The following is an 11146-nucleotide window of genomic DNA, read 5'->3' as shown; positions in this document are numbered from 1 at the left end:
GCTCAGCGCCAGCTCTGGCTCGTTCCCAGGGAAACCGCCCGCGGAGGCACCTGGGGCCCTTTCCGTGGCACCTGCGACGAGCCCCGCCTGGCGCCAGGGGGCGCGGGAGCACGTCGGACCCTCGGGCCCCATGGCCCCGCCCTGCCCCTGTGAGGCCCCGCCTTCCCTCCGTGAGGACCGGCCGCTCCTGGCTCTCGGCCCCGCTCCCGGCGCAGGCGCAGTCTCGCGCTCCTTCAGAGGCTCCCCGCGCAGTGCGCCAGCCGTGGCGGAGTGTAGCGTCCCCGGCCCGTCGTCCTCCTCCGCCTCTCGCTGCCTCGGGGCGAGCTCTCTCTGGCTCTGAGAGCGCCTCTGAACGCGAGCAGCGGCCGCAGTGGGTTCTTCAGGTGAGTGCGGCCTCGGGAGGGAGAGGCCCGGGACCTGGAGCACCGCCCCCGTCAGCGCCCGCGCGCCTGCCTCCCGCGAGCCGGCCAGGAGGGGCGGTCGCGGCAGGTGCAGGTACCGGCGCGGCGCGCGGGGACTCGCCGGCTGCCCCGGCCCGACGAGCGCGCTCCTCGCCTGGGCACTCGGGCTCCGGGGTCCCCGGCGGCGGGGAGTGGGGCCCCGCTGGGCTGCTGGCGGGCGTCGGGCGGCGGCCCCTCCCCCGCCCCCCGGGCACGGGCGCGTTACTCATTAACCGCGCGGTCCCGAGTGCCCGAGGCGGTGACCTCGGAGACCTGTTAATTGTAGGCGGGTGAGCGCGGCCCGGAACTGGGGGCTCGGGGTCGCTGAGGGATAAGAGTTCTCGAACTAGTCGCAATGGGGTGGCAACATGGAACGCTGCTCGGCAGCTGGTGCAGAATGAAGCTTGGATCAGGGGTTCTTTCATGCCCCGCTGTCGGTAAACGACGCGCGAGGCACCGTGCCCAGGCGCAGAGGCCGCCCTCCGGAGGTTTCGGTGAAACCAAGTGGGAAAGAGCGAGCGGCTTTTAGGAAGCAGCTCTCAGTTCAGCCCGACTTTTATTTGGGGGAGTTGAGATGAGCTGCACAGAAGTAATTGTAATCACACCGTCTTCCCTGCGTTAACAACTCTTCCCGGCCACCCGGGAAAAAAATGAGCGTGATTGTTCTAGAAGTGATGATGCTGCGTGGAATCCGCCGCACGTGAAGAGTTGCCAGTTGTTATGGGATTAAAAAAATATATATACCTGTAATGGCTAAAGGGTAAGCTCTTGAAAAATAAGAGCGCTGAAATAATACTGATTGCTGACAGTAAGTTTAGTTTCGTGGAAATGGTACCTGTTCCGGGGCTGCCTGTTATATGTACACTCTTTTGTTTTCTCTCAATTTCTTCTTTTCAGTGTCCGGAAAGTGCCAGTAATTTTTTTGCTGTGGAATGATTGCATAATTGGAGGAGAGGCCGATAAGAGGATTATAACAAATCTGTTGTAAGTTGAAAGACCCGGTTTCTGTTCGTTGTCCTTATTTTGTTGTTCATGCACGTTTTAAAAAAAAATGATGAATGATAAATCAAATAGAAAAGAGGCAGAATAGGTTTGTAGACCAATCATACTAAATATTTGATACTGTTAAGTATCTCACCAGTTTTGTGGGGCCCTGTTCTGTTACCGTTTTTATTTATTTACTAGTGCTATGCGTTTTCATAGGACTTTTTCATGTGTGAACAGACATTGTATTCCAAATATGGTTTATGTGATCTAATTCTAAAGCCCTTGTGGAATTTATAGAAATAAACTTAGCAGTTATACTACAATAGTGTTTCTTACTACTAGAGGAAAAGCCTTTAAGTTCCCCCCCCCCATTATGGTAATGTCGTATATTAATGCATACCTTTGTGAACCGAAGTATTTAATATAATTCTTCCTTGTGTGTTTGGCCAACAACTAATCTGTTTTATTGAATATCTTTAACCTTTTGTTTTTGGTGGGTTTTTTTTTTCTTTTTAATCATTAATGTTTGTTTTTATTGAAACAGAATTGGTTGTGTATATATTTGTGGGATGCAGAGTTGACTATCAGTATTTGTGTACAATTTGTGATGATCAAGTCAGGATAATTAGCATATTCATCATTGGAGAATGTAACCATTCTTTGTGGCCATTAACCAGTTTCTCCCTAATACTCTCCCTTTCCCATCTCCAGTAACTACATTTCTCGTTCAACCTATTACAGTGATCTTTCTCTCTCTCTCTCTTTTTTCTTTCTTTCACTTTCAGCTACTTACTGTATAACCTTCAGTAAATCATTTAGCCTCTCTGAACTGATTTTCTCCATTTGTAATTGGAAATAGTGTTAGGTTGAAACATACGAAATTGCCAGCATTATGCTGTTTTTATGTTTCAGCCTAATTTGTACTTCATAATGGTGGGATGAGGATTTAATGCTGTATTCTATGTGAGATTTGGGGTCGGGGGAAGAAACAAACATTAGATTGACAGTGTGTCAGGCACTGTGCTTGTTGTTTTAGAAACCTCGACTCTTTAATCCTCAGAACATTCCTGGGATGTAGGTGGTTTAACAAATTTTACAAATCAGGAAATTGAAGCTCAGAGAGTTTAGATAACTTGTCTAGAGTTACTTAGTTGTTAGTAGTCAAATAGCTGGCTAATGGCAGAGCCAGGATTAAAAACTGTGTGACTGCTCAAAATGGAACTCTTAATGCTCTTGTTCCTTATGTTCCTGGTCTACACCTTCTGTAAAAGAGCTTTGTGACTATAAGTAGGCACACAGATGAAAGGTGTTATCCTTTGCATTTCTGGTTAAAAATAACCAAGTTTTTGATGACGGTAGTAACACCACTGCTACTACTACTATTGAATAGTGAGTGTCATATGCCAAGTCCTGGTCTAAGCACTATGCTAACTCATTTACACTCACAGTGAGCCAGGAGATAGGTAATACTTTATCCCTATTTTAAGGTTGAGAAAATTGAGACACTGAGAGGTTATGTAGCTTGCCCAATGTCACATAGCTAATTAAGTGACAGGCCTAGATTAGAAGTCAGGCATTTTGTCTTCTCTTCAGTGTCTGTGCTCTTAACCACTACACTCTACCACTTCATGTATAGGTCGCAATGCTGAAGAATTGTTTTTAATTTAGCTTTTATGAGATGCTTAATATTAATGTAATATGTAATTCTTATTGTGTTACCAGAGATTTTGTTAATCAAATATTCATTGAGTATCTACTCTGCAAATCACAGTGGGGGTTAAAGGAAAGTATTCATAAAGAGTCTAGAAGGTAGGGCCACATAATCATTCCCATATCTTTTATGAATTCCTCAAAATTTAGAAGGCACCACACACACACACACACACACACACACACACACACACACACACACACACACACACACACACACACACACACACACACACACATTTTAATGAGTACCAAATAAGACAAAGTATTAAAATAGTTGAGTAGTGGGAGGGAGGAAAGATGAGTAGTGGGTAGAGGTATTTGTGCATTGAGGTGATCAGGGAAAGTTTTGAGGATATTCTGAGGGAGTATACTTTTTCAACCTAAACTTTTGTCTAGTATAATTTTTGTTAAGATTGGTTACTGTACACTTGATATCCTAAAAATAAAATATCAGTTTTTGAAGACTCCTTTCTAGCTAGTTTCTTCTTTTCTGTACTACTGTCCTTAGCTGTACCAGATAGTACTTTTTTATATTTCTTTCATGCTATTATAGCACTGAGTACTTGCCTCTGTTTTGGTATTAGTTTTGATATTCGCATTGTATTTGTAATGGATTCTAGGTCACTAGAAACATGTTTATTGATGAGATACTCTCTTCTTCGAGTCTACAACTGCTTTGAAGGCAGGATTTAAGTCATCTTAACTCCATTTTATAGCTTTAGCTTTGAGCCTGTTAGGTACTGTGCTGTGTTTGGTGATGGATGGTAGTTGAAGAATGTTAGGATGTTTTGAAATTGATTTAACAGTAGAAATTAAAATGAGTGTTCAAAGTGAGAATTAAGGGGACTAAGGAAGGAAGAGAGGGATACTAACAACAGGTAGCATTAAGGTTCTGTCTCTGTTTTTTCCTTCTGCTTTCTTTTTCAACTTACAACTAAATGATGTAGTTTTGTAAGCTTAAGTGGTATGTAGTTATGATTAGAAAAAGGTGAAAAAATTATTTTGATTTATCTTAGAATATTGGCAATACAAAATCAAATCGCTATAGCCATAAGCTAAGATTACTTAGAGGAAAAATAATAAAAATTATTGAAATAGTTCATGCTCACGAGAAATTTGTTGCTTGTAGTTAACAACAGGATTGTAAATATAAGCATAGTGGAAGTTGAAATTCCTCTGGTGGGTGTGAATATATACACACTTAAGTATATGAATTGACAATCTAGTACAAAGAAACTGTTCAAGACTGTGAGAGTTCACTAGAAACAAAGGATCATGTAGCTTAGAACCAACTGAATAAATGAATTGTGATTTGATGCATCCAGATACGAGTAATAATATTGAGTATTTGTTTTAGGGTCCATGGTTGATAGATCAAGGTAAAATAGAAAAGAATAACCAAAATAAGTTTGAAAAATAACAAGGAAATATGCATTAATTAATTCCCTGTTGGGAAGAGAATCTTATTGGAACTATATACCTCAGAAAGATTCATTTTCTCCTTTCTTCCTCTTTATCTCAGATATGTAAGGACATCTTCTGATTTGTAAGACAAACCCCTCAGTATGCTTTTGCTGTTTTCCATCATTTATTCCTTCTTTTTTAGGTCTTTATAAATATAATACATTTATATTGTGCTTTCAAATCTGCAAAACATTTTTATGTTGGTTATTAAGCCATTTGATTTTCTCACATGTAGGCAGGGGAGATATTATCACCACCATTGTAGATGTAGAAACTGATGCTCAGAGAGATTAAGTGACTTGCCCAAGTTCACACAGCTAGTCAGTGGCAGAATCTGAACTAGAGGGAAGATTTTCTGAGGCTAATCTAATAAAATGCTCAGGTTTCCTCAAACTTTAAGTATGCAATTTCTCCAGTCTCAATACTTTCTCAAAGTACTTACTGTTTTACCTCTATCTTTTTCAACAAAGGCAGCCTGGAATAACTCTCCATGCTTCACTGCTTTTCTATTCATTCCCTCGCTAAAGACTCTTGTTAAGTTTTTTGCTTATTCAATCAATTCATACTTCAGTGCCTAGTGAATGTTTAGTTGACATAATTCTTGCATATTAAAATAAGGAGACTTCCACCATTAAGAAAAAAATTTGGGAAACTATTTTTTTGTATTTGTGTTAATGATTTGTAATTAAATACAGTATAATACTAGTAACTTAGTAAGTTCAGAGCATTTTCTGAAAACCCTCAATATAAGAATCTGTAATAACTAACATCTCTAAGTATGTCAGGTTGTACACTCCAGTACTGCGGAATTAGCAAGTGGAAATTAATCTATGGTCTAATTTATTAAAAATGACAAGATTGTGTAGCTTGATTGACCATTTGACTAATTTTTCCCTTGGGTTATTAATGAAATTCACACTTAGAATGCTTCTTAAAATGAAAATGAGGCTTTTGTTTGTTATAACCAAAATGTTAGCTTGGGAAGCCAATTTAAAAATTATAATGGAAGTTAATGAAAAAATTATTTTAGATACATACTTTTTTGTTTTGTCTTTTACTGTATTTATTTATATAGTTTTTGAGTAAATCTCAAACTTTTTTTTTGAGAGCATTCTAGTTATGGAAAATCTCAGATAAAATAAGTAGACACAATAATGTAATGAACCTTAAATCATCAACAATCAACAGTGGTCATTCCTGCTCCATCTATTTCTTCCCCTTCTATATTATTTTGAAGCAAATTTCAGGCATTGTATAATCTGTAGATGCTTCAGTATTTTTCAAAAAAATAAGGGCAGTTAAGTCAATACTATTACAAACTTAAAAAAAATACACTAATTGCTTAGTATGAAATATCCACACTTTTTAAATACACAGGAGTAAGGCTACTATGTACTAAAATCAAGCTTCTGTTTATTTTGATTTATATCTGTTTTTCCCAAGTCCTATAAGAATCTGAATAAGTATTTTAAATCCTTGCAAAGTAGCAAAATAGAGGAGGAAATGAGGATAGCAAAAAGAATACAGGGAAAAAGAATAGAAAGGACATAAAGCAATAGCAAATATTCATTTCAGTAGCAGTGCATTAGAGAAACTTGAGTTGTCTCATTCTAAAAGTATGACAAGGTTTCAGAGATTAAACAGTATTCTTCTGTTTTGATTATTCACTTATGGTTGGTATGAGTGAGACTTGCCTTAGAGATCCTTTGTCTTTATCTAACCTTTATCTGCTGCTGCTGCCTCCTCTCCCACCATCCCCCACCATCATTTTTACCTTTTAAGTATATCTTAGATGTGGTGGAGTCAGGTATTGGTGTCAGATGCACAAGTTCTATAGCTCTGTTATTTATTGGCTGTTTGGCTGTGACTAAATTAATCTGAGCCTCAGTTTCTTTATCTGTAAAATAGGGATAAGAGCTATTTCAAACGGATGCTGTGAGAAGCTAGAATAGTTGTGTATATGCATACATACAAATGAAACTATCGATGAAACTGTATATACGCCTCCATCTCCTCCGTTCTCAGTGCATGACCTTGGTATTAGATCCGACTGACCTTCATAATTTCTTATGTAGCCTGTTGCAATAATCTTTTAACCAATTGCCTCTAGTCTCTAGTCTCTTCTCTGTAGTAAAGTCCTCTTTGCCTTGAGAGTAATTTTTATAATGACTACGTTACAATACATTTACACTTTCTAAAGTGTAGATCTGACCATCTCTTCAGGATAAACTCCAAGCAACATTTTTCATGTTAAATGAGGCTTTTAATGGTCTTTCACATGTCTGCCTCTCCAACCTGATTTTCTGTCACTTGTTCCTGTGTTAGTTTCCTTACAGCCAGACTGTCCTGTCCTATTTCCCTGCCTTGCCATCTACTGGACTTCTATTCAGCATTTAAAATCTAACTTATATTTTACTTCTCCTTGAAACAGTCTCTTCTCCTTCCTTTCCTCCCCACAACCCTCAGGGTAATCATTCAGTGACTGATAATAGTCTGTGTGCCATCTCTTCCATTTGTACCTGTATTTTCAGAATTTCGTATGAGGATTTGCCATGAGGAGTTGAAGCTGGCAAACATCCTTCTATTCCGGCAAGAATAAATATAATTTATCACATACATATAAAATAATTGTACTTAATAAATATATTTGTAAATGTTGAAGGTTTCTAAAGAAGTGAACTAATTGATGGAATTTATTAACATGAATTCATTATACACTATTGAAGTAGCAGTATAATTTTTAGTGTCAAGAACTGTTTCTTTCATAATTCATGCTAAGTTAAGAAGTCATTTGGGAATTAAAAAAAGGCATTTGAACCTTCCTCCCTGTTCCTGTCCCCCAACAGTCTGTGAATAAATTGAAAAGGGAAAATAATACTTACAATATCCTTAAACCTTTTCCTTTTATCCGCCTGCAATATTTAATTTCTGTTACTCTGATAATAAAAGCAAAACAAATTCCATGTATACAGTATAACATATAGATGTTTGTTTTTTTGAGGAAAAACATTGAGTGATAAGCTTTTAATGTTTTATGCTAAATTTAAGCCATACAAAATAACCATTGTTTTTGTTCTTTTTTTATTGATGGTGTTTGTGCTTATATAGTGTGATAAAAATATTTGGCAAATATTTGAAAATGCCTTAAAGATCATTCTAATAATAACTAATTTTAATTGGTAAGTGCCAGATGTGGTACTAAGCCCTTTATGTGTATTGTCTGACTTAACTCTCATTACAACCTTATGAGGATAGGTACAGTTCTTATCTCTGTTGTTCAGGTGGGAAATTGAGACTTAGACCTCTAGGGTCACATTATTAATAAGTGGTCAAGCAAGGATTTGAGCCTGATTGCAGAATATAAGCTTTTTGGTGAGGTAGCAAATACTGGTTGCTTTCCCATTGGCCTTCCTTCTTGTAGACAGGTACACTTACCACTTTATCAATCAGGATCATTGGGTCCAGCTCCATCACAAAATAGATGAAGGTAGTTGGGCTCACAGAAGTTAAGTGACTGCTCAAGTTCATAGGTATAGCTTAGAGCTTGGTTGCAATTAGAACCTTAGCTTTCTTCTTCAGGTGCTAGTGTTTCTACTCTGCTGTGATGCCATATAACCTCCTATGTTGGAAATGATTCACTTTCCAAAGTGTAGTGCTTTGAGGACTTTTAGAAATACAGAATTCAAATTATTTAGTTTTCAAATATATTAAATTGATAAGGATAAAGATGAAAATCACAGCTTATTTAATTTTTTTTCTTGAGGTAAATCCTATGTTTCCCACTTGTTAAGATAAGTCAGATAAGGGGAACGGAATGTGCTTTTTATGGGAAAGTGGATTTTACTTGTTCTTTTGGACTACTGATATAAATAGAGTTCCTAGATTTTATTTAAGTAATATATATCCATTTTATTCATGTCCTCCAGATGTTTAATTGAAAATAATTTACTAGTAATTCATCCTAATTTATTGAGTAGTTGTAGGGATGCCTTTTGTTTTCAATTAGAAAATTCATTTTAATTAGAAAAAATAATTTTTGTAAGAAGTTATTAGGATTTTTCTAGACATTCATTAAATGAGTTAATAGGTATGAAATTCTCAGCACCACTCTTTGGCACATAGTTAACTTTCAGTAGAGATTGGCCATTGTTTTTGCTGTGATAATATTGAGTTCCAGAAAGAAAAAAAATCACATGAAATGCATATTAGGAATCAGAAGCAAAATTTTTTGTTCAACTTTTCCTTGTGATTGGCTATCAGCTTTATTACTTGGGGCTGAGTAATAAAGCCAGCAAAGTTGTGTAGGTAATTCACCCATAAGAATTTAATGTGGTCATCTTTTTCACATATTGGTAGTGATCCTCGACAAGTTACAAATTGGGGTAATCTCTGATTGAAATTAATTCTTTTTGAGTCACTCATTGCTTAATGCAAAGTGCTGTTGCTTAAAAATAGCAGTTTATTTTACTCATATAGAGAGTTTGAATATGAAATAAACCTTAAAGCTTTCATATATTTTAAAGAGCAAAAGATTTTCAGACCAGTGAGATTGGCAGTTCATTAGCAGCTAAATTATGTTTTATGGAAATTGCAGATGCTTGAAAAAGGGACTAAATTTAATATGAAAATGATCTCCTTTCCAGAAGTGACTTGAATTTAAACAATGTTTGAATGTATCCCCCAGCATGGAAACATCTTAGGTAAAGGCACTGGTCAGAAGTGCTGTCCTAAGTATAATCTACTTTATCTCTTAACTTTCATCCTGTATGGTAGGAAACCAAGGCCCAGATTTGTAGATGAGAGAACCTAAGTATATACTGCCCCAATAATTTGGCAGAAGCAGTATTCAAACCTGCCTCTCTTTCAGACTTGTTCCTTATATTCATAGCCTGTGTTCCAGCTTAAGGAATGTTTGTGTTTTCCATAAATGCTTTGCTTTCACACCTTAGACATTCCTGGAAAGCGCTTCGAAAGGCTTTGTTTTTTCTCATTATTTCCTGCTTGGTGTTTGGGTCTTTGGCTTTACTTTTTCTGGGAGTCCGTTGCCTCTGATTTATATGCCTCTCCTGTGTGATCTCTTAGTACCATTTGTGTCTTCTGTGGGATTTACCACACTGTATTATTGCCTCCCTCTGCATGTCAGTCTCTCCTACTGTATTGAAGCTTTTTGAGGACATAGTAGAATTTTTCATCTTCTTTCCCTGGCACATAGTAAGTCCTCAGTAAATACTTGTTGAGAGAATAGCTGAAATGTTGTGTTTATTTATAGGAAAAATAGGGTCAGTGTTACAGGGATGATGGATTTTATTTTATTTTTTTGTCCTTTTTTTGTGACCGGTAAGGGGATTGCAACCCTTGGCTGGGCGTCGTCCGCACTGCGCTCAGCCAGTGAGCACACCAGCCATCCCTATATAGGATCCGAACCCGTGGCCGGAGCGCTGCTGTGCTCCCAGCGCCGCACTCTCCCGAGTGAGCCACGGGGTCGGCCCAGGATGATGGATTTTAATTCAAGACATGGAGAAACATTTTTACTAGAATGGTCTAACAATGGAATGAGAAAGCAATTCTGGTGGCTGTAGTACATTGTGGTGGTTAAGAGCTTGGACTCTGGAGTTCAACAGATATAGGTTTTAATTCTGGCTGCCATAAGCTGCAGATTCCTCAACTATAAATATACTGGAAGTATACCTAATATTTAGTAAATGCTCAATAAATATTAGGTGTTATTCTGGGAGAAGCCACCTTTTCATCCTGTGTGGGACTGGTAGTTGGATGGCTCAGCCTTTCATTCCCACCCTCTTTCCCAGGATTGTTTAGAGGCAAATCCAGGTAATCTTATTTCATCTATAAATACTTCAGTGTGTAACTTTAAGAGATAAGGATTTTTTTTTTTTTACATAACTATAATACCATTATTACTACTAAAATTAAGAATAATTCCTAATAACATCGTTTGTTTTTACAGTTGCTTTATTCAAATAAGAATCCAAACAAGGTCCACACTGTATATTTAGTTGCATCTCTTAAGTCTCTTTTTAAGTCTATAAATTCCCTCTCTTTTTTTTTTTTTTTTCCAGTTTATCTATTGAAAAAAACCTGGTGGTTTGTCCACTAGAGTTTCCAAAAGTCTGGATTTTGCTTTTTATTCCCCTGTGGTGTTATTTGACATGTTCCTCTTTCCTCTTTATTTACTGTAAACTAATGAAGACCTAAAGACTTGATTGGTTTGGAGTCCTTTTTTTTTTGTTTTCCTTAGGGCGCCAAGAATGCTTTGTGAATGGTGGTACTGTTCATTTGTCATTTACCGCATAATACATGTAGTGTCTGTTTGTCTCCCTTTTTGTGATAAGATGTGATCAGTGAGTTCAGGTATTGTCATTCTGATTAATTAACTATAAAGTTCCTCAAACTGCTTTTTCTGTTATAATAACTATTGATAATTTTTGCCTAGACCCGTTATTTTATTAGGCTTGCAAAATTATATTTCGTAGAATCTTTTAAAAGAAACTTTTTTCTCATGAACTGTGCAGTTCCCTGACATA

General features: G+C 37.9%; 1 protein-coding gene across 3 annotated transcripts in view; it reads left to right on the top strand.

The window, feature by feature from the left end:
- The first annotated feature begins 284 nt into the window (after positions 1 to 284).
- RAB3IP (RAB3A interacting protein) overlaps positions 285 to 11146 on the top strand; it is a 63415-nt gene continuing 52553 nt past the window's right edge. For 2 of the 3 annotated variants that reach the window (XM_063075084.1, XM_063075083.1), the window contains exons 1-2: positions 285 to 383; positions 1338 to 1424. The gene's annotated coding sequence lies outside the window, so the exon portion shown is untranslated. Of the gene's footprint in view, positions 384 to 1337; positions 1425 to 11146 lie in introns of those variants that run through there. The other variant, XM_063075082.1, reaches the window with a different exon arrangement.

The sequence above is a fragment of the Cynocephalus volans genome, chromosome 12 (assembly GCF_027409185.1).
Source record: "Cynocephalus volans isolate mCynVol1 chromosome 12, mCynVol1.pri, whole genome shotgun sequence".
NCBI classification, from domain to species: Eukaryota; Metazoa; Chordata; class Mammalia; order Dermoptera; family Cynocephalidae; genus Cynocephalus; species Cynocephalus volans.
The sequence above is the reverse complement of the archived record's forward strand: the minus strand, read 5'-3'. Positions and strand labels throughout refer to the sequence as shown.